Raw genomic sequence first — 24988 nt, 5'->3', positions numbered from 1 at the left:
GGGAATTGTAGTTCCCGCTTGGGGCTTGGTCTGGGCACCGCGGTGGCTCCTGCGATCTCGAGCCTTCTTCTTTGGGTTCACTGCCCCGCTAGAGGCGAGGAGGCCGCGCAACTTCCAGAAAGAGGAGCTTCTCTGGAAAGGTGAGCTTTTGAGCCGTTTGAGAACGCACAACCAGAGGAAGAGTTACAAAGCACCAGCGCAAGAGAACGGGAGGAGAGCTCCCGCGCGCTCTGCAGGCGCACAGCTCGGCCCCAGGCTCCACGTGTTGACCAGCTTGGAAGCTCCCAGACCGACTTTTAATTCCCTGCAAATTGCGCGCTGCAAAACCCTGTGTATGCCCGAGGACAGGAAGGAGGCTGGAAACGGGGGGGGGGAGTTTCAAGCTTATTTGCCTCGCTGCTTAGGTGTAACTGCTGCCAGAGTCTGAGCCCCAGGGAGTATGAATGACCTTTAGATGGAGTTCAAAACTTGCTCATTAGTCTACAAATCTTAAGGGCCAAATGGTTCAGAAATTTGCCAAAATAAGACGTGATTTCTCCCTGAGTAAAACTTCATTTGAAGTTTTCAGGACTAGGAATCTACATTTCAAAATAGAAAAAGAAGCCAGTCGTTTGGTACTTGACCTATTTGTTCTTTGCCTGTTTGGCACAACGCAAAAAGTTAGCATTACTCGCATTTTTTTTTTTTTTTTTTTTTGCAGAGGATCTGTTTTAAGAATATTTTTCCCTATCCTAAGATCAAAAAACATTTTATATCTTCTTTAAAAATTAAAGTTTATTTTTTTTCTTTATTAGATTGGAATGCATTTTTTTTTTTTTTTTTAAGTCTTGTGAAGAAAAGAACTTGCTGGGGGAGAAAGCCATGGAAGGCCTTAGGGACCCCAGGAAGGATAGGATGTATTAAATATCTGCCATGTCTTTCAGGAAGATAGAAGTATTGTTAAATTTAAAAAAAAAGAAAAAGAAAAAGAAAAAGAAAGAAAAAATAATAAAGGGTAAGGTAGTGACCAGACCAAAAAAAAAAAAAAAAAAATTGAAGAATGAATGAATCTAAAAGCATCAAAAGAAATTGGATCTGTCAAGTGCAAGGCAGGAAAGAAAAATGAAAAACAAAAGTTATCATAAATAAAAAATACAAAGAAACTTGGAAAAAATATTTGTATTAATCAGCTCTGGTTGTCAAAACAGAATACCAAAGCCTGGGTGCCTTAAACAATGGAGATTTATTTTTCACATTTCTGGAGGTTGGTAAGTCCAAGATCAAGATTCATTTTTCTGGTAAGGGCTCTCTCTTCCTGGCTTGCAGAAGGGTTTTCAGTGTATTCTCACATTCTCACATGGTGAAGAGGAAGCATACTCTCTGGTGCCTCCTCCTACAAGATTACTAATTCAGTCTTGAGGGTCTCACTTTCATGATCTCATTATCTCCAGGTGCCATCACATTGGGCGGTAGGACTTCAACATATGAATCTGGAGGGACATAATTTAATACCATTCCACTTCTGGCTATACAACATTCATGTTGTTCTCCTATACGAAATATATGCATGCCATTCCAGCAGCCCCTAAAGTCTTAACTCTTTCCAGCATCAGTTCTAAAGTCAGAGTCCAAAGTCTCATAAAAAAATCAGATATGAGTGAGGCTCAAGGTATGATTGATTCATCTGAGGCAAAATTTCTTTCTAGCTGTGAACCTGTATGAAGTCATATTTAAGGACAAAGATCGAGCACATTAGCAATGGGATGAGGGGAGTAAGAATAGAGATCATGAAAGAAAGGCAAAAATATAAGAAGAAAGAGGACAGATGATATATGATGACACTGTGCTTTTTAATTTAAAAGTGTAATTAAAAATCCTTTCAAACTGAGGTCCAGTAGAAAAACAAAACAATAAAAGGGAAAGAAAGGAAGAAAAAAAAACCCTTATTATTTGATGCTTACTATTAGGAGTTCTGAATATCTTACTTAAGACTTTATTTTAAAAATGAACATATTGAACGTTTTAATTTATTGGGTCTCCTAGGGAGAAGGGAGCCTCCCTTCCTATATATTTCTAAATGTGAAATTCTTTTTCATTACTTATTCATGTACTGTTTATCGTTAATATTATTTATTACTGTACTATTACCATTATATCACTACAATGCATTGATATAGTGGTTCTTGTTTATTTTGCTTGTTCTCCCAAGTGCGCTTTCCAACTGAAGATTCATGTCTTCCAATTGTACTAGAATATTTTCAGCCTTACCTCTTTGGGTATTGTTTCTCCAGTGCTTCCTGAATGTCTTTCTCATGCATTCCTATTAAAGATAAATTAGATCCCCTCATTAAGTCTGTCATTTGACATCTATTTCTGAACTCCTTTTTTTTGTGTGTTTTCACTCTTTATCTTACTAGCTCTTCTATGTTTGCTGTGCATTTCTTTAAGATAAAAAGAAAATAATCCTGTGTTCCTTTTCAACCTAAAGAATCTGTTAAATTCTAAATTTCATTAATTACATGTTAAATACCAGGTATTTGGAACTGGTTGTTTTTCATATTGTGCTACTCTTTCTTTCATGATTACCTTTCTCATATGCCTTTGAGAATCTACAACATACTTATTTTAAGGTCATCTTAGATACATTATTTGTACCATATCTGAAATGACAATCTCATGAATTTTGATTTTTTAATCAATTGCTATTATCATTTTTTCCTCACTGGTGTTGGAATTTTGGTTTGTAGGCCAGCTATGATGGCATTTGTCTCCCCTTCATTCCCTTTCTGTGCTCCTATTATATAGTTTTTTGGTGTCTCAATTTGGTCTTTATAATCCTGTTTATATAACCAGATCTTACATTGTCAGCTTAGCACTTATATCTTCTGGGGTTAGTGGGTCAGAATGAGTCATGCTAGCAGGTGGCTTGGTACCTGTCCTTAATGGGAAGATTTTTCTTCCATTGAATTATTGAATTATTCAATTCAAAAATTATTGAATTGAAATTATAAAAATGTAGGTCTTATAATTTTTAATGAATATTTTGGTCACAGAGAGATAAATCTATTTTAAATTAATAAGAAATATCTACTCAATATGTGTAGTAGCTACTTGGAGTGTAGTTTTTATAGCAATGCTGTAAGATTAATTCATTTCTATGAATCATCTTTTTCAGATGCTTGTCATAAGGGTATTTATTTATTCATTCCTGTTTAACATGTTTAGAGAATACTAAGTACATAATTTTTTCAATAAAAAAATACTAACTTTATCTTCATAAAAGGTAATAATGTTGGAATTAAAGACAGCAAAAAGGTATCATTTTGCTTCCTAAAAGGCACAATCAAAATAAATTCCTATATTAGATTAATTGCATTTAGGTTATTTTAGTCTTCTTTTGGTCGTTAGTAATTAGCTACCTCTGATTTCATGTCCTTTAGTTTTCTAATTCATTCACTTAATTAATTTGACACAGTAAGTAACGAAAAATATAATTACAGATCTTCTAAGCCATTTTTAGTAGTCTTTAGCTTAGTGTTTTAATCTGCGATTATACTTAAAGAATAATCTAGTTATAAACTAGATACATAGAAACAAAGCTGACCAAGTTTACATGGATTATATATAAAAGGAACACAGATTCAGAGTCAGAGACCTGAATTTATATTCTGGCTTCACCACTTAATGTCTCTGTGACCTTAGGAAAGTTAAAGTTTCAGTTTCATCATCTGTGAAATGCCAGAAATAGCACATAACTCCTAGGTTTGTTGGAGGATAAAATGAGATAATGTAAAATCATCAGCCCAATGCTTATCCCATATCAAGGACTCTCTCAGTGATGATTACGTCAGGTATGTGAGTTCTAGATTATCTGTTTGATTTCTTGGAATCAAAGTATCCAAACAAACTGTCTTTGTATGTACTTTAATAAATAACCGTTTTTGTTGTTGTTGTTGGTGGTGGTGGTGTTTTGTTTTGTTTTGTTTTGTTTTGTTTGGACTACCTGCTATGAGACCTCTATAGGCCTAGTTTGGAAGTGCAAACATTAGCTTGAATTCCATGCTGGTGAAGAAAAAACATTTGTAATTAGAAAACTTTCCTAATTTCTAGTTAAGGGCAGATAGGATTTAGTCATGGGAATAAAAACCAAGAACTATAAGATAATTAGACATTAAGAAAGTTATTATCTGTTTCTTGCTCTCTGTCTCTCTTTCTGGGTTCACATTTTTCTCTTATCTCTACTTCTCCTTGTAGGTTCAGCTTCTTTCATCTTTCTCCTGGCACATCAAATTTCTTTGTTCAAGTTGCTCATGTCAGCCCAGTGACAGCCACATTAGACTCTTTCAAAGCAGAGACTACATCTCTAATCTCTCTAGGTAGCAACTCTGCAGTCCTTGGAGATAAATTCCCATTGACCCTGTTTTGGTTGACTGTCCACCCACTTCAATTGGCTGTGGCAGGTGGCAGGGTAATGGAGTTGGCTGTTTATTCAGAAGAAACTGAGAGCATCCAAGGATCTAAGGAGGTGGTCTGTACAGGTAGGAATAGAGTTAGTTTCTAACTACTAATAATTATTCCAAAGAAGGGGAAATGTATTATTCAGATAAAAGGGACCTTTAAAAAAAGCTCGAGTATAGGCTGATTGAAATAAGATCAACCATGCCATTTTTTACTTCATCTAAGTCTTCCCACATCAAAATATCTTATTATTATGCAGTGACAGAAAGAGAAATATTTATGAATGTTGAAGAAACTGTTTCATGAATCTAACAATTCCTTGGCAGAGTTTTGGTGTCTTAATAGAATGTTATAATTATTCAAAACCTTTGGACACCTTTATAAATGATTTTTTTAAGATTTTATTTATTTATTCACAAGAGAGAAGCAGAGACACAGGCAGAAGGAGAAAAATAGGCTCCTCACAGGGAGCCTGATGTAGGACTTGATCCCCAGGCCCCAGGATCACCCCCTGAGCCAAAGGCAGATGCTCAACCACTGAGTCACACAGGCATCCCTATAAATGATTTTTTTGTGTGAAATTATTTGCTTCAATCATTTTTCTGAAATGAACAAAGACGCAAAACATTTAGCTTCACTCTACTCCAGTAATAACAAATTGTTCCTGGAACCATGACCAAATAGAAACTATTGGTTCGAAAGATGAACAGGTAAGAGTCTGTGTGTATTTTTAAGTTCATGTATATGTTTATACAACAATATTTGAGGAAGGATTTATGGTAGCTCATTCAATATTGCATCAGAAAATATTACTTTACTAGAAAAGTATTTCAAACAGCATGTCCTCCTGAAAATGAATAAAGGACATCACTCTACATTACACACAAAGAATCAATAGTATTATCTGGAATTTAGATCTAGGAAAAAAGAAGTGACATCCAATGACAAAAGGATAGGTCAGACAGAAGTAGAAACATAATTTGGATTCTTAACACCAACTAATTCTGTAGTGAGAATGGTGAAATTTAAAATATGGCAACCAATTCAATGAGGGAAGCTTACCTAAATTAAAAGAAAAAACATTTCTCAGACTGTGTGCCAATCAGATGAATTCATATATAACTTACAAGCTGAAAATTACTTCTTTTCTTGAACAAAATTACCTCTAGTAAACTTTCAGATCAGCTAATACTGAATGTCTACCATCTATTAGGTTCCATACTAAGTTTTGAGGATAAAGAATTAATAAAAGTTACAAGGCCTTCCTTTAAGGATTTTAAATGAGAATATTAGATGAGGAAGACAGGAATACACATAATTATTAGTTCACTCTTACTTTCAGAATGATGGGAGCATGTATACAGTACCCCCAAAAAAATATATAAAGAAAGTTATGTTGAAACTACCAGCATGTAAACCACAGTGTGATTCACTAATCCTATAAGTTCCAGGCTTATGAAAACTGGAGGAGATTCATCATAAATCCTAATGTTGTCTTGCTGAGGTGAGAAGAATTGACAACAGATTTCTTTTCTTTATAGGATCAAAACTTTAGGCCAAATGCTTGAGGTGTTAAATATTAAAAAACAGAGAGAGTCAATGGTTAAAGGAGGTTTTTTTTGTTTTATATAGTAGGGCTTTCCCATGCATCTGAAATCAAGCTTGATAGTCTATTACCTACTTTATGCCTTGTGCATGGAACGTGTTCCCTTTCAGCTTGACCCCACTTGGGACTCCTGTTTGTGACAGACCTCAGACAATATTCCTGGCTTTCTTGGGTCTATTTTTCATTCCATTGCTGCAGTTTATTCATGCCTATGATGTTGTATGGTTTTCTTCTTATGACCTTATACTGTAGATACATTTGGAGGCTGTCCCTCATTTGAGTTCTCAAACTTGAGATTGATGATACTCCTTTTATTTTGACCTAAGCTCTCACTAAATTTTTTCCAGTAGGTTCATGTCTGTCTACTTTATTATATATCAGTAGTGACATACAGTTTTTCATGCCTTGATTTTCTGGCCCAGATTTTGTTCCTTCCTCCTTGACGCTTCCTATAAATTTTTTTGAGATTATATTAGGCATATATAATAGTTCTCCTGTATTGTTCAAAATCTGATTTATATTTGGTTATTATATCAAGGTTTTATAAGCATTCAGCAAAGGCTATATTTATTTTTACTCTCACTTATCTATAGATCCCATCAAACCCACCCCCTTCATTCTTCTAGTGCCAGTGTGAAACATGTTGGGTAAGTCTGTGATTAGAAGCTTAACTCGGAAAATACTTCCAAGAGTAGTGCAAGTGAGTGGTTTGGTAGAAGATGGAAGCCATAGAGTAGGTTCCTTAGTACCAGTGTCTCCTCTCACTGCAATATTTTGTGCTCAGATATTTGACTTTAACTAATGTCATTAAAAATACAAGTATTATTTAGGAGAATGATTCCTTAAGAATTATTTGACAACTTCAGTTATGATTACATACATTAGTAATACTTTATTGACATTTCCATTGACAGCACATGTAGAACACAGGACAAAGATATGGATAGATGGGAGGCTGTGTTAGAGGGAAGTGAGTGGGAGGATTTTTATGATACCACATATACTAATTACTGAGATTAGGCAATGAGGAGATCTCTGTCCTGAACTTAGATTTGCTTCTGACTATAATTGACAAACCATCGAATCCATGTTTTCTAAATTTTCTTTTAAAGAAATTAGGTTTGATACTTGAAGTGCCTTTGCCACCCTATGCAAATTTTGGCATGGGTATTAGAGCTTCATTCTTTGCTTTAGGTTATTTTTTATTAAAAATAAAAAAATTAAAATATTTTTATTGCTTTAATTATTCCACTGAAATGAGAGCATTTTATAAATTATAAAATGTAAAAGTAAAATATAGAACATCAAATGTTGTAAATACTTTTGGGGTATGTGGGTTACTTGCATTTAAGTATCCTTTTTAATATGGGATATTAGTAAATATAGAGTGCAAAAATACAGAATTGGCAATTGTATACATTAGTGGCATTGAACATCTTGAATTCTTGCATTTCATATTCTATCCATATTCTATTTTTTATTTATTCAACTCTCTCACATTCTGAACTCTCCTGGTTAAAGATTTATAAACCATATATAATAAGGCATAAATATATGATAGAAGTTGAATTTCTTACTCCTCTCAAGAACACATGCATTTCAGCAGGGTCAACGGTTTAAGCAAAATAACTAATATCAATTAAATGTGGAAATTTCAAGAATCAACCCATGATTAGAAGGTTTCCTTTTCTTTATTTTTTTTTAAACAACAGAACCTTCCAATGCACCAGAAATCAAGCATTGGCAATTAATTATTACATGCTAAAACAACACATTATTTGTTCTTATATTTCAGAAAAATTTATATGTGGATTATCCATAATATAAAATTTGCTTAATATTGTATTTTTCATGTCATAGTTATAAAAACATTTGGAAAAATAGGATAAAACAGAGAATGCATAAAAATTGAAGTAAATCGAATTTGACTTTACCTATGCTGTCTAAACCCAAGACATAATAGACAAATAAAAAAATAAAAAAATTATTTTTACTTTTATGCATTTGTATGCTAAAGAAGGGGAAAAGAAACGTTAAATCTAGAGAGTTTAGGTATATTATACAATGGAGTTTAGAGTGTTGGACTGCTTTGAGGACCGTGTCATGCCTGCAATTTTCAAAAATGGAATAGAAATCTGGGCCTGAGGAAATGTCTTGTGGAAATTAGTGTAAACACTGCCCAGAAAGGCAGAAACTGATGGAGGATAATAGAGCAATGGATACTAACCATTTTTAATTCCTTCATTGTAGATTTATTGGTCTTAGTTTCTACAGATTGAGAGAATTAATTCTATTGTTATTCTGTTAATATTTTTCCTTTTATTTCTAGTATATTATTTATACACAGTATCAGAAGATAACAGTTTGCAAATAGGGTGTTAAAAAGCATAGAGAAAAAAATAAAAATAAAAAGCATAGAGAACTTAATTTGATTTACCTTTGAGATTTAATACCTTGAAAAAAAGAGGCAGAGGAGAGAAATTCAAGAACTTCATTTTACAACAAATTGCATGAGGCTGAAAGCTAAGATGTTAGAATATAAATTAATTGATTAATAAGTAATCTGGTTGTAAACAAACATGATACCTATCTATGTTCCATCTCCATTAACAATAGATAATTTCTGCTTGAGAACTATGCCTACAAATTAAAAATATAGTATAAGCATTGTTCTGTCTTTTCACAAATTTGAATATATGTTGTTCCTACTATTTAATAGGACACTTCACGTATAAAGCCTGAGCTGTGACTCTGGTGGGCAGTTGAATTAAACTTGCATCACCAGACAAAATGACCTTCCTATCCATTCATAACTGTAATGCTCAGTATCGTTACTCACTATATATAGAGTGGACTTCTAAGTTAGCTTTCTATAAGGTTGAATTTAACAACATTTGTGTTGGTTTATATGTGACTTTATATATTTCATTAAAAATGCATAATTTGCCATTATCTCATAGTCAAAATCTTAGGCATAATTCACAAGAGTTAAAACTTAAAATGATGTGTGCAAAGAGCAGTGCAAAATAATTTTAAGTTATTTTTCAGATTTAAGCTAAAGCTTTGATCACACTTTGGTGTTCAGTTGTTATTTTTAAAGCATCACAGGAATTTATTCCATTTGAAAATGAAAGACTTTCTGCTAAAAGTTGAAGCCATTGAAAGTAGCAAAGGCTATCCAGAAAACTGTCCAGAAACTTTACTGGTGGACTGCTACCTTACTTAGGGACTATAAATTTGAAATGATTATAACACAGTGTGAAAACTATTACATTTATAAAACATCAAGCCTGATTCCTTTGTAAAAAGTCTCACTAGTCTGGGATTTTAAATATAAATTATTCAATAGCTAGTTCTTTTTTGTACTTTTAAAGTGGTTATGCACTGTAAATATGGGCTGGTTTCAAAATACAAAATTCACAGGGGACTTCAGCTTCTAACTAAGAGTGGGATAACACACTTTACACTTTCACATGAAAATAAAACAACTTTCCTATATATATTTCAGTTACTGGAAACCAGGGAACAGAGGACAGAGACCTCATCCTAATCCCTCCTGCCTACCTCTAGTTCTGGTTTTATCCTAAATTTTGAAATGGAAAACTAATTCCACAAACACCTATTTCATCTACCAGTCTTCCGTGGCTGACAGGGTCCCTAAGATATATAAAGGGCACAAGAGTAAGGAATTATGGAGAAAATAACATTATTATTTGAAATAATTCAGACTATTAAGATGAAGATGTCAGGCACAGATTTGGGTGCTGTTTGGGGACTCTGAGCTTTAAACAGATCAAATAGTCAAAAGGTTGTTTGGTAGATTTTTCTGCTCTTTTTCCCCATTTGATATCTGTTCTAACTTATTCTTTGTTCTAAATCTATCATCTCTTGCTATTCTCCTTGAAAGTGTCAACAGAAAGCAAAATTTACTTATGGTTTGATAGCAGTATTTTATTTTGTTAACTTTGACTGGGATACCCAAGCAGCAAAACAGTAGAGGTGAATGAAATATTTTTAGTATAGTTGGCCAAAGTTGGAATGAACTAGTATAGTTGCCTAAGGGAAACTGTACTTAATAAAGAGCTGTTACAAATTGGAGCTAATTACCATTATTTACAGTTTCATAGATAATAATCAAGGACAAAAAAGAATATAGTTAATGATATTTTCATCTCTTTTATGGAGGTAAAACTCCTAGAAGATTAAATAAATATTATGTTACCCAAAAATAGGATTTGACTTTCAAAACCTTGCCCTACGATTCAAAAATTATTTGATCCTAAAAAAGATAGTGAATGTATTTACTAGGAGAATCAATAACTTGATAAAATTCAATTTGATTGATAACCTGATTAAATTTAATGGGGATAGATAAGATCATATGGTCATTTCCAAATGTTAATACAATTCAAATCAATAGTACATTTTAAAAATAAAATTTATCAAATTTTAAATTTAATTTACCTAAAAATAAAGTTGATTTAAAGATAAATTTAGGGCAGCCCCCGTGGCGCAGCGGTTTAGCGCCGCCTGTAGCCCAGGGCCTGATCCTGGAGACCCTGGATCGACTCCCACGTCAAGCTCTCTGTATGATGCCTGCTTCTCCCTCTGCATGTGTCTCTGCCTCTCTCTCTCTCTCTGTCTCTATGAATAAATAAATTAAAAAAATAAAGATAAATTTATTTAAAAATAAAATTTAGAAAGATAACAAAAGAGTTAGGTGTTTCAAATCCAAACGATTTCACCTAATAGGAAAACTATCTGTGGTTACAAGCAAGGCTTTCTGATGTTATCAGATTTTACATATGAATTTACAAATGTTGTGAAAATCTTACATAGCCATAATAAATAAAAGTATCCCATAAGAGTAGAGTTAAAAGCTATATATCTTAAAGGAAATGTTAATGAATGCTTTTAAGGCTATTTTCATAACAGGAACAAGAAAGATTCCTATTTGGAATAAATGATACAGATATTAAGAAGAAGGAGAGAAAGAAAGAGACCACAAAATTACTACTTATATTTATTGGGGTTTTTTTTTTTGGCTATTTGCTTACATAGTAGGAAATGTGTATAGATTATTAGGGTAATTATGTTGGAGAAAACCGAGAAATGTCAGATACTGAAGACAGGAATGTAACATTGCCCTTAGTAATCTCTTAGGTAAAATAGACATTGGACAATATACTAGAAGATTGAATATTCATGGATATTGACATTGTTTTAAAAAGAAAAAGGGAAAAGGAAACAAGATTAAGAGTTCAGTCCTTGGCAGTACCTGTGAATAAGCTATTAAAATTAATTACTTTTAAGTTATGTAAAAGAAAAGTTAATCTCTGGGTTTATTAAGAACATTTCTCTGAAAGATGTATTTCTCTTTTTAAAAATATTTTAATGTGGTTAATATCCCTATAACTGTAAATCAAAACATGGTTTCTTGGTCTCTGCTGCTGTAAACTCACTTTATCAAAATAAAAATGGTTAAGTGCAAGTTTAATATGAGCCAAGATAGTATGACTTAAAAGTTCCATAACGATGTCCAGCAGCTCAATTATAGCGCAGCAAAGAATCAATTAGAGGAACAAAGATAACAAAAGAAAAACTTCATGGATTACAACTTCATTAGAGCCAGGTGCCAGGGGATTTCACTTTTGGTTAGGACATGAAAAGATATGCACAGCCTTCACTCCTGTAGTAACCCAAAGGGAAACCTAGGTAAAATAGAAAACCATACTTTTCCATAAGACTCATGAAGAGCAGTGGATACAAGAAAAGTCTTGATGAACTGATTCCCAGAAAGAGGACCAATTTATATGTGAGTAGTGAGCCCCAGAGCAGTCCTGGGGAAACTGCTGGCTCTGGTTCAGGAAGCAGTAGGAGGAAGTCTGGCAAAAAAAAAAAAATACAAGAAATACACCCCTGGGGTGAGGCCAGGTAAGCTATTGCTTAAAATAGGAGCAAGCAGGAATGATGATAGTCTTGAATACAGTTAAGATGAGAGAACAGTTTGCTTTGTCCAACAATTGTCTCTACTGAAGTCCAACACCACTACCAGTTTTGCTGAGAAAAGTACAAAGAAGGTCTGGCTGAAAAGCAAGAGAACAAAGCAAAACACAACAAATCAATCAATCAGTCTAATGTCAAGCACTTTGATTTTGGAGCCCCCGAGGAGAGAAACAACAAACCAGGACAGAATGTGTTTAAAGAAATGGTAGTTAGACGGTTTCTAAATTTCATAAGAGATATTAATCCACAAATTTAAGATACTCAGCAAATTCCAAACAGGGTAATGCAAGAAAATCACACTAAGGCACATCATAGCAATGCTACTGAAAATCCATGATAAATTCCAAAGGCATCCAGATAAAGAAGTCACATTATGTGCAGAGAAACAAAGTTAAATATGGTGGCTGAGTTCCCATTGTGAACAAAGCATATAGAAAATATGGAATGATAGCTTTAAAGTTGTTTAGAAGAAACAAAACCAGTCAACAAAACTCATCCAGAAAACAAACAAAACTAAAAAGGCAAATATAAATATAGGTTTATATGCAGTAAAAATAACCTTTTAAAGTAAAGGTTAAATTTTTTTCAGAGAAAGAAAAGCCAATAGAACTTGTGGTGGCCAAAAGTCCTGCTCCCAGGACATCTGGATGACTCAGTTAAGCATCTGTCTTCCACTTAGTTCATGATCCAGGGTCCTGAGATGGAGCCCCCATTCGGGCTCCCTGCTCAGCAGGGAGTCTACTTCTCCTTCTCCCTCTGCACCCTCCACCCCGCTCATGCATATTATCTCTCTCTCTCTCAAATAAATAATCTTAAAAAAAAAGAGAGAAATGCTAAAGGCCAGTCTTCAATCTAAAAAAAAAAAAAAAAAAGAAGTTAGAAAGGTAAATCTACAGGAAGCACTGAAGAGCACTATAAATGGTAAGCACATATAAAGTACCTTTTCTTAACTAATTTCTTTAAAATATAAATTGTATCTTTAAAGCACAACAGTAACATTTGTTGTGTGATTTATATCACAAATAGTGATAAATGCATCATTAGGATAGCATAGAAGATAGCAAGAGAGTAACATGGAACGTTACTTTTGTAATAAGCATCTTGCATTATACCTAAACTGAAATATTTTTACATTTTAATTCCAGTATAGTTAATATACAGTGTTATATTAGTTTCAGGTGTACAGTATAGTGATTCAGCAATTCTATATGTTACTCAGTGCTCATCATGATAAGTGTACTTTTAATCCCCACCACCTGTTTCACCCATCCTGCTACTCACCTCCCCTCTGGTAACCACGTTTTCACTCTGTAGTTGGAGGTCTCTCCATACTTTTCTGGCTTGTCTTTTTTTCCTTCATTCTTTTGTTTTGTTTTGTAAATTCCTCATATGAGTGAAATAATAAGGTATTTGTCTTTCTCCACTGACTTATTTCACTTTTCATTTTACTCACTGGCTCCATCCATGCTGTTGCAAATGGCAAGATTTCATTCCTTTTTATGGTTGAGTAATATTCCATTGTTTATGTCATTTCTTCCTTAGCCATTCATCTATCAGTAGATACTTCCATAATTCGGCTATTGTAAATAATGCTGCAGTAGTCAAAGGAGTGCATATGTCCTTTCAAATTTGTATTTTCATATTCTTTGGGTAAAAAACCAGTAATGGAATTGTTGGATCATATGATAATTCTATTTTTAATTTTTTGAGGAGCCTCCATACTGTTTTCTGTAGTGGCTGCACCAGTTTGCTTTCCCATCGACACTGCATGAGGATTCCTTTTTCTCCACATCCTTGTGAATATTTTTTTTCTCTGTGTTTTTTATTTTAGCCATTCTGACAAGTGTGAGGTGATAGCTCATTGTGGTTTTGATTTGCATTTCCCTGATGATGAGAATGTTGAACATCTCTTCCTATGTCTGCTGGCCATTTCTATGTCTTCTTGGAGAAATATCTATTCAAGTCTTCTGCCTGTTTTTTAATTGGGTATTTGGGGTCTTTGTGCATTGAGTAGCCTAAGTTCTTTATTTTGGAAACAAACCTTTACAAATATGTCATTTGCAAATATCTTCTCTCATTCAATAGGCTGTTTAAGTTTTGTTCATTGTTTTCTTTGCTATTCAGAAGCTTTTCATTTTGATGTAGTCCCAATAGTTTGTTTTTGTTTCTCTTCCTTCAAATGTTTCTATGCCTGATGTCAGAGAAATTATGGCTTATGCTCTCTTCTTGGATTTTTGTAGTTTCAAGCCTTCCATTTAGGTATTTAATACATTTTGAATTTATTTTTGTGTCTGGTTTAGGAAAGCGGTCCAGTTTTTCTTTTGCATGCTGTCCAGTTTTCCCAACACCACTTTTTAAAGAGACAGCCCAGGTAAGTGTGGGTTTATTTTCAGACTCTTTATTCTGTTTCATAGATCTAAACGTCCGTTTTTGTGCTAGTACTATACTGTTTTGATTACTGCAGCTTTGTGGCATATCTTGAAATCTGGGATTCTGATACCTCCAGTGTTGTTCTTCTTTTTCAATTGGCTATTCAGAGTCCTTTGTAGCTCCAAACAAATTTTAGGATTTTTGTTCTAGTTCTATGAAAAAGGTTACTGGTATTTTGATAGGGATTGCATTCAAACTATAGATTGCTTTGGGTAGTACAAACATTTTAAAAATATTTGTTTTTCTAGTCCATGTACATGATATATCTTTCCATTTGTTTTTGTTGTCCTCAATTTCTTTCATCTGTTTTATATTTTCAGGGTACAGGTTTTTCACCTTCTTGATTAAGTTTATTTCTAGTTATTTTATTATTTTTGGTTCAGTTGTAAGTGGGATTTTTTCTTCCTTTCTCTTGCTGCTACTTCATTATTAGTGTATAGAAAAGCAACAGATTTCTGCAAATTGATTTTGTATCCTGTGACATTATGGAATTCATTAATCAGTTCTAGTATATTTTTGGTGCAGTCTTTAGGGTTTTCTCTGAATATCATGTTATCTGCAAATAGTGAATGTTTACTTCTTTCTTACCAATTCGGATGCCCTTTGTGTCTTTTTCTGGCTTAATTGCTATCGCTAGGACTTCCAGTACTTTATTGAATAAAAATGGTGAGAATAGGGATGCCTGGGTGGCTAAGTGGTTGAGTGCCTACCTTCAGCTCAGGGCATGCTCCTGGAGTCCTGGGATGGAGTACCGCATTGGGCTCCCTGCATGGAGCCTGCTTCTCCCTCTGTCTGTGTCTCTGCTTCTCTCTCTGTGTGTGTGTCTTTCATGAATAAATAAATAAAATCTTTTAAAAAATGATGAAAGTGGACATCATTGTATTGTTCCTGATCTGAGGGGTAAAGTTCTCAGTTTTTCACCATTGTGTATGATGTTAGCTGTGGGTGTTTCATATATGGCCTTTATTATGTTGAGGTATGTACTTTCTAAATCTGCCTTTGCAGATGGTTTTTATCATAAATGGATGTTGTGCTTTGTCAAAGGCTTTTTCTGCATCTATTAAAATAATCAAATGGCTTCAATCCTTTCTCTTGTTGAGATGATGTATCACACTTGCAGATTCATTGATTTGCAAGTATTGAACCAACCTGGCAACCTAGGAATACATCCCCCTTGATTGTGGTGAATGGTTTTTTTACAATGTGTTATTGGATTTGGTGCTAATATTTTGTTGAATATTTTTGCATCTATGTACATTAGAGATATTAACCTGTAGTTTTCTTTGTTTCTTTGTTTCTTTCATTCATTCATTCATTCATTCATTCATTCTTTGTAGTGTCTGGTTTCGGTATCAGGGCAATGTTAGCCTCATCAAATGAATTTGAAAGTTTTCCCTCTTCTATTTTTTAGAATAGTTTGAGAAAAATAGGTATTAATTCTTCTTTAAATGTTTGGTAGAATTCATCTGTGAAGCTGTCTGGTCCTGAACTTTTGTTTTTTATGAGTTTTATTACTGATTCAATTTCATTGCTGGTAATTGGTCTGTTCAAATTTTCTATTTCTTCATGATTCAGTTTTCAGAAGTAGCATGTTTCTAGGAAGTTTTCTATTCCTTCCAGGTTGTCTAATTTGTTGCATGTAATTTTTCATATTCTCTTATAATCCTTTGTGTTTCTGTGGTTTGGTTATTATTTCTCCTCTTTCATTTCTGATTTTATTTATTTGTGTCCTTTCTTTTTTTCTCTTTCTTGATTTTCTTTCTTTTTTTTTAAATGACTCTTGCTAAAGGTCCATCAATATGTTGATCTTTTCAAAGAACCAGTTCAGCTCTGGATTTCAGTGATCTATTTTATTCTTGTTTTGTTTTTTGTTTTTTCATTTCTGTGTTTATTTCTGCTCTAATTGTTATTATTTCCTTTCTCTTACTGGTTTTAGATTTTGTTCATTCTTCTTCTAGCTTCTTTAGGTGTAAGTTTAAGTTGTTTATTTGAAGTTTCTCTTTTTGAATTATGCCTGCATTGCTATAAACTTCCTTCTTAGAAAGTTTTTGCTGAATCTCAAAGATTTTGGACCATTGTGTTTTCATTTTTATCTTTCCATGTATTTTTTGATTTCCTCTTTGATTTCTTTTTTTTTTTTTGCTTCATTTATAATTTATTAGCTCTTCCAGTGTTTCACAGTGATACAGGGGTTTCAATGATTAACACCAGTGGGACAAAAGGTGGACCTACACAAATGTCTTGATTGAATCAGACTATTATTGATGGAAATTTTTGGTCTATTGTAAGTAGTATTAGGCAATCTTCCATCCAGGCACTCTCCTAGCTCACAGGGGGGAATGTAAATGTCCTTAAAGCTGAACAATAGTAAGCCCGTGGTTTGATGATTACACTATCTCATACTGGTTATTTATTATGGCGCGAGAGAGGCAGTAGGCTAGAAAGATTCCAACCAGCTGAAAGCAAGCAACTCCAAAAAAAATTCCCGCAACCACTCCCATTTCTGACTCTATTATGGTCATCACCTTTATAAAACAACCTTCATAACAATGAATACTTTATCTGCATCTCTCTGTGGAGAACAATTTTCAAGTTTACAGCAACTTTTGGGAAATCCTTTTTCTGAGTAATAGTATCCCTCCAATCTCTATAGTCAGTGACCCCACAACAATGTAACTTATTTTGAATCTAATCTTGTCTACTGCATCGCTTCTATAATCTCCCATAGAGTTATACTGCTTTAAAATTTTCTCATAATTATTCTTAAAGCTATTCCTAATCTCATGCATGAAAACAAATTCTATGATGGCAGCGACCAATTCAACCAAAAAAATGAGAGTCAGAAACATTGCATAAGTTTTAGCATCCATGCAGAAGCTCGGCAGGTAGCAAAACAGCCAAAGGTGCCCAAAAGAATGATGACAGTGCCAGTGCCAATGAGCATGAAGGGGACATTGGTGGCCTTCTCATTTAAAAGGGAAAAATAATTCTCCAGGCTCACCTTGCCCCAAATGCCAATGGCAAGAAGGATTACGCCAGTGATCCAGAAGATGAAAGTGTAGATCAAGAGGCGCTCTTGAAACAAGTAATGACTGGTTTGGTCTGCAGTCTCTGAGACGGGGACGCCATGAGTAGCCCACGACCCTGCACCACCGCACCAGGCGCCTCCTCTTTGATTTCTTAATTGGCCTATTCATTGTTTAGTAGCATGTTGTTTAATCTTCGTATATTTGTGATTTTTCCAGTTGTTTGGTTTGTGGTTGATTTCTAGTTTCATAGAATTGTGGTTGGAAAGATGCATGGTATGATTTAAATCGTTTTAATTTGTTGAGAGTTCTTTTGTGGCCTATAGGTGATCTGTCTGGAGAATGTTTCATGTGCACTTGAAAAGAATGTGTATTCTCTTGTTTTAGAATGGAATGTTTTGAAAATACCTATGAAATCCATCTGGTTCAAGTGTCATTCAAAGCCACTATCTCCTTGTTGATTTCCTAAACTCGTGTAATATTAATCCAAGAAAGATTGTGATAAATTATGGATACTATTTTAGTTTTTGGAACAACCACTAAAACATTAAAACAGAGGTATTCATAAAAACAACAGAGGAAGTAAAATGAAATGCCAAAAGGATCATTTTGAAAATAGTTAATCCAAACAGGCAGAAAAAGATATAAAAAGAACAAAGAACAGAGAAGAAAATAGAAAACATATAGTAATAAGTTATTTAATTATATTAAACTTAAATGGATTAAATACTCCAGTGAACAGGTATAAGATGGACAGAATAGTCTGACACAAAATAAAAAAAAAATGAACTATTTGATGTTCACAAGAGCTGCATTTAAATATTTATTATATTTGCTTTATTTTTTTATTTTGAAATGATTTCTAGCATTTAGAATTTATGAGAATTGTACAAAGAATTCCCAAATATCCTTTATCCATCACTGATTGCCTATTCCTTGCCACATAACAACTCTATGAAGAAATAAATCCTCTTGAAGTATCAAGGTTCAGAGAGGTTAAATAACTTTCTTCAGGCTTCACAGCTAGTAAGCTTATATTGGTGCTGGAATATAAACTTAGGCAGTCTTAAGTCCAGAAGATATGTTCTTAAATATTGTTTTTTATTTCTAGCAATGTATTTAATGCATTTGGTAACTATTGGTGTCAATATTCAAATGTAAGTCAATTGGCTTCATAATACCATTTTGCATCTCACTATAAAACAATTAGTTATCCATAAATAGTTAGTTAAAAGTCCAATGTGATGTTTTCTAGAGTTGTAGTCTTCTTACAGGCATTGCTCAGGGTTACAGCTAAACGGCAGTATTTCAGGAATAGTATATAGAAGGGTCCTTCCTTGGGTAAAACATCAAATAAAATGGAAGAAAAGGCCCCTTCAGATTCTAAGAATCTATTATGTGCTATTTTATTGGAATACTCACAATTTCATTTTCCTGATTGCCTCTCCAGCCCCCAAAACATAGTGAATCCTTTAGAGATCATCTTTATTTATCAATAGATTTTTATTGTATTCATAATTGCCCTAGGTGTTAAGGTGCTTTCCAGATATAAAGAAAAATATTCGTAATCTTAAATAGGAGGGGATTCTTATGTCTTACTAAAACTTAAACTTCATTAAAATTTTCAAGCTCCATTAAATGTAGTTAAGCCTCATTAAATAAGGCTTAGTGTCTTTAGCCTTCTTAAACCAAGCTGGGAATAACTAAACTTTTTGAAATCCTTATTATGTTTTTAGGCTCAAAAGACTAGATCAGACTGGTTAAGCATCAAAAGCTAATTAACCTGGGATCATTTAACATCTCTTCTTCATGGTTGATAGAACATTTAAATTGTTAAATCAATTTAAATTCCATTAAATAGTTTTAAATATTGTTAAAATTTGTTAAGCATCATTAATCCAATTAATCATCATAAAGACAGTAAACACAAACTTTTGTTCAATTTTTAAGAAAAATTCTTATTTAGTTGGGACAAAATTCATTAATTTTATGAGTAACTTACATTAATATTTTTGTCTTCCTTTAGAATTATTAAGCTACCCTATTTAGAAACGAAGACACTGAATCTGTGTCTTCACCGAAATAAGCATTTCCTTTACCAACCTGTAAATCCAATGTCCTAGAGATTCATTTAAAATCTACTGCATTGTTTATGATTCATACTTTCTCTATCTCTATCGTTTCTATCTCTAGATGTCTATTCATTACCTAAATGAATAATGAATGAGTGGATAAATATTACCAGATACAGTAATTCCATATATATAATGATTTGTTATTAAAGGGAAGGAAATGAATAGCAAAGGGCACTTTAAGGAACCCACAGTTATTTTTTGGATCACCATTTGCCCTCTGATGGGCCATTAGATTACTTCTTTGTTTTAGAACTGTGTGAATTGGTTTTTGAGAATGTCTCTACACTCTTTGGAAAGTTAAATATTCTTAACGATTTCCTTCTAATTTCCTTTCAGTTAAAGAAACGTACCAGTCATATTAGGGTAATTAGGGTAATGTAAAAGGGAAATGAAATATTTGAAGAATGTTTTTTAAAAAGTAACATTTGTTCATTCTTTTAACAAATAGTTTCATTTAAGCATAGGATACTGCTGCTCGTATAACTTTATCATTCATTGATCGGATAATACACAGGTCATGAAGGACAAAAGGATCGTCTCTCACTTTAGAAAGGGCATTCCAGCATACCTTTTTTCCCTAGATACTACACAGATATGTGGGCTCCTTAACTTTTTCAAGGTTCATCCCATTTCCTTTTGTATGCCTGTGTTTTACTAAGGCAGCTAGAAAGTTTGTCACATCCTGTAGCCAGGTCCAATTAGCATAATGTCATCAATATGATGAACCAACCTGATAGTTGAGGAATAACAGGACAATCAAAATCCCTCTGGACAATGCAATGACCAGGAACAGATGAACTGACATATCTTATGATAAGACAGTCAGAGTGTTCTACTATTTCTTTCTTTTTTTTTTTTTTAAGATTTATTAATTTATTCACGAGAGACATAGAGAGAGAGAGAGGCAGAGACATAGGCAGAGGGAGAAGCAGACTCCCCGAGGGGAGCCGGATTTGGGACTCAATCCCAGGACTGTGGGATTGGGCCCCGAGCTGAAGGCACATGCTCAACCACTGAGCCACCCAGGCATCCCTGTTATACTATTTCTGATCATGCTTATGTCTATTGATAGGAATCTAAAGAAAGCAAAATCGGTGTGTCAGGATATATTGGTTTTATCCACTGATATCTCTGTTTTCCCATCAGAGTTGTGTTGGTAAAATGATCTGATTAACTTTGCAGTAATATCTGATCATTCATTTTGCAAGCCTGTTTGGCTTTTGTTTCAGCCAAAAAGTAAATTAATGGGGAGAAGCAGTATGAATCATCACCACTCAGTTTTCTAGGTATTTGAAAATCGCATTGATTTCTGCCCATCTCTTGGGATTGGCTATTGCTTTTCACTTACTGTCTTGGTACAGGTGTGACATAATGGCTTCCATGTGATGCACTTACCATAATGACCCCCAGTTCACAGGAACAAATCTAAGGATTCTTTTAGTTACTAAGTATATGTTCTAGGACCAAAGAAAGAACCACAGCATATGGCCATGACTGCAGTGGGTGTCTCATGAGAATCCCCAGACCACAACTTCATCTTTTAACTGAACTCCAATGCCACTCGGTCTGGCCATGAATCATAGCAGGGTTTTGGGTCCTTGAGAATTAGCTTCAGTTTAGAACCAACATCTAATATTTCTGGAAGGTCTGGATATTTGCTTTTCCCCAGCATGCTCATCTTGAGAATATTTACATTAGCAAGTTTCTACAATTCTTTTGAATAAAGGCTTTTTCCGGAGTAGGTTTTTTAATTTTTCCATCGGGGGTATAGTAGGATAAAAATCTCTTGCTTAGGACCAGAGGCAATGAAAGGTGGTGAGGTTGAGTCTTGATGCAAAAAAGGCATACTTGGGGCAACTGCCTGAAGTGAAAGAGTTTTACAACAGTAATGCTGGTTCTTTCATATAAGGACTGATTACTTCTACAATTAAGGAAGGTTTAGGATAATTTAGGGATTCAAACTTCTTGGTCTTTTTTGTTTTTACCCCAAATGGCCCACTATCCTAGTTTCCAATGTCTTCCACACCATGCCTTAATGTTAATTGAAGAGACCTGATAGAGTGCTACATTTAATTGGTACTGCAACTCTGTAACCAGTCAAGTTCACTGTTACCTGTTTAGGAAGATAAGGAATCTTTTAAAACTTTCATAGAGATTTTCTAATTCCTTTTCTTTTTTCCCATGTTCTGAGCTGAGCATTCAAGAATTTACACTTCTCATTTTCCCTATGTAACATCTAAGGTTTTCAGAAGCAACCGTTCCATGCCACAATCATTGTAATCCCTGTGACATAAGCACTAATGGAACAGCCACTTGATATTCAAATATCAATATAAACACACCAAATATATATATAGCATTCTTCCCTCAATTTATATAATAAGTCAATCTTTCAGAATTGTTTTTATAAAGTAGAAGGATAATTAAGGCCCAAAAAATCTATGCTAAATCATTATGGTTAGATTGCAAAGATCTTTCTCTTATGAGAGCTACCTTTGAGATAAACTCTCCTCACTAATTAGGCCTAAGTCTAAATGTGAACTTCACTTAGTCAGAAGAGCTAAGTCTAAAATACAAGTAATAGGCATCTAGTCAACTTCTTGATATATAATCTGAGGAATTTGTGACATCATGAGCATATTAAAATGGATCTCATATAATCATGTGAAGTAGGCATAAAATGACATGTTAATTCATCACTGATCTAATATGGTGATGGTTACCTGAGCCACAAATTCTGTTTTAATTCCAGCATTTGAGGCGTGAATTCTCTGCATTATTCTCAATAACCATCACTAGTTTTGACTCCTTGAGAACTCATTACAAAATTAGAATGTCTGAAGGTTTCTCTTCTGTACATTTTTGTAACAGATTCAGCCAGATTCCCTGTATCTCCTAAATCCTGTTGAGTAATATTAGACATACACATCTTCAGTTACCCTCATTGTGCTAAAAGAATGCAAACTTGTACAATTACCTGATTCTTAATAACAGTGAAACTATATTCGGTTCTATAATGTATAAGAGAATTCCTTGGTGTCCATCTTTCACTCATTTATAGAAACCATCAATCTTTAATTTTAACACACATTTTGCTTTCTATCTCAGAATATGAACAAATTAGCGATCAGGAATAAAATCTAATATAAGAAACATGTTCTAAGTTATTTCATCTAAAAAAGGGTGGGTCTATTTGCATAAATAAAATTATGCATTAAAAAGCTTTTTCTTATACAGAAATGCCTTTTATAACACTCTCTACTGTGCTATATTCTGCTTTGAATTAGTCTCCTCTGGAAGTGGAACTTAGAAAACTTGATTTAACTAACAGCTGAGAATGATTTATAATTAGTGTATCAATTATTCATATGTAAATGTTTCCAAGCTACAAGAAATATGTATACAATTTGTCACATAAACAGGGCAATTTCTTCATAAGATAAATATGCTTTGCAAATTATTTTTTCATAAAGCAAAGGTAAAATTAAGATGAACCATTACTGAAATATCAAAAATGTGAATTAGTCAGGCCCAAATTAGCTTTTCCTCTAGCCTTAAAAACAGTCTTTAATAGCTTTACAACCATGTGATATTTAATATCCATATATTTGCATATAATTTACTTTTAAAGATATCTTTAATATGTATATGGTAACACTGCTGGAAATGTAGTGAATGTTAAAAGCAGCAATAAAATGCATCTATTGTTTGAAAAAGTGTCTCTCCCAAGACTACATCAATGACTTCCATATTAAATTTTCTTAGTTTATGCTTCTCAACAATATTTTTTCTACTGCTGTAATGTCACAAACGTAGCAAGCTGACTGCAAATCAAACCATGTTTATTCTACTTCTAGTCACTAGCACTAAAACAAAAATTTTGAAGTCCGAATTTACCTGACAGTTTTGCAGATGATGCATGAGGCAGATTAGCATACCTCCCTTAATTTTCCTTCACTATCATGGCTTTAATATTGAGAGCAGAAACCAAGCATAGCTGCATTCAAACAAAAAGAAGTACAGTTGATAAACAATTTAAATTGCACGTCTCCTGATGTTTGGGGCTAGAGCACATTTAACCATCGGGGAAGAATTGGAACGTTGTGGTGCAAGACCTGGGATTGTTGTGTTGAACTGTGTTTTCCCCCAAAAAAGATATGTTGAAATCCTAACCCCTGATACATGTGAATGTGATTTTATTTGGAAATGGGATGGTTCAGATACAATCAAGTTGAGATAGCATAACGTTGAATTAGGCTGGGCCTTAGTCTTGTATGACTAGTGTCCTTATAAGAAGAAGAGAAATGACACAGAAGACACACAGGGGGAATGCCATGGGATGAAGGAAACAGAGTTTAGAATGATAGGTGAATAAGTCAAGGAGCACCAAAAATTGCTCATAGCACCAGACACTAAAGAAAGTCATTGAACATCTTCCTCAGAGCCTTTATAGTATGGCTCTGCCAACACCGCCTAGCTTCCAGAACTGTGAGAGAATGAATTTCTGTTGTTTTAAGCCATTCAATCTGGGACAATTTGTTATAGCAGCTCTGAAACTAGTAAGACTGAGGGTTTTTTTTTTAATTTTTAAAAATGAAAGAATTTTAAAAATTATTGAAATATAGTTGGCATGCAATATTGTATTAGTTTCAATGTACAACATAGTGATTCAGTTTATACACATAATAAGTGATCACCATGTTACCATACATCACCATACAAAGTTGTTACAGTGTTATTGACTATATTCCCTAAGCTGTTCTTTGCATCCAGCCCCATGGCTTATTTATTTTAAAATTGGAAGTTTTTACTTTTTAATTCCCTTCACTTTCACCCATACTTCCACCACTTCCGTTCTGGTAACCACTGGTTACCACTGGTTCTTGTATTTATGAGTCTGTTTATTTTGTTTGCTTGTCTGCTTTGCTTATTAGAATCCATATATGAGTAATATCATGTGATATTTGTCTTTCTCTGATTTAGTCCAGTTAACACAATACCCTCTAGGTCTATCTGTGTTGTTGCAAGATTTCATTTTTTATGACTAAAAAATATTCCATTGTTTACATACACCACAGCTTCTTTACCTATTCATCTGTTGGTGGACACTTAAGTTCCTCTCATATCTTCACTATTGTAACCAATGATGGAATGAACATAGAGTGAGTATATCTTTTTTGAGCTAGCGTTTTTTTCTTCAGATAAATACCCAGGAGTGAAATCGTTGGATTGTATGTTATTTCTATTTTTAATTTTGAGCAGTGTCCATACTGTTTTCCATAGTGACTGCACCAGTTTGCATTTCCACCGACAGTGTGTGAGGGTTCCCTTTCTTCACATCCTCTCCA

At 33.9% G+C, this 24988-nt stretch overlaps 1 long non-coding RNA gene and 1 pseudogene across 2 annotated transcripts in view; one reads left to right on the top strand and one right to left on the bottom strand.

Annotated features, from left to right (window-relative positions):
• Positions 1 to 24988, top strand: part of LOC144304586 (uncharacterized) — a 49159-nt gene continuing 24171 nt past the window's right edge. The window contains exons 1-2 of one of the 2 annotated variants that reach the window (XR_013371526.1): positions 1 to 140; positions 14350 to 14420. This is a non-coding gene — a long non-coding RNA (uncharacterized LOC144304586). The remainder of the gene's footprint in view (positions 141 to 14349; positions 14421 to 24988) is intronic. The other variant, XR_013371527.1, reaches the window with a different exon arrangement.
• LOC144304654 (tetraspanin-6 pseudogene) lies at positions 16599 to 17641 on the bottom strand (annotated as a pseudogene).

The sequence above is a fragment of the Canis aureus genome, chromosome 34 (genome assembly GCF_053574225.1).
Source record: "Canis aureus isolate CA01 chromosome 34, VMU_Caureus_v.1.0, whole genome shotgun sequence".
Classification (NCBI taxonomy): domain Eukaryota; kingdom Metazoa; phylum Chordata; class Mammalia; order Carnivora; family Canidae; genus Canis; species Canis aureus.
The sequence above is the reverse complement of the archived record's forward strand: the minus strand, read 5'-3'. Positions and strand labels throughout refer to the sequence as shown.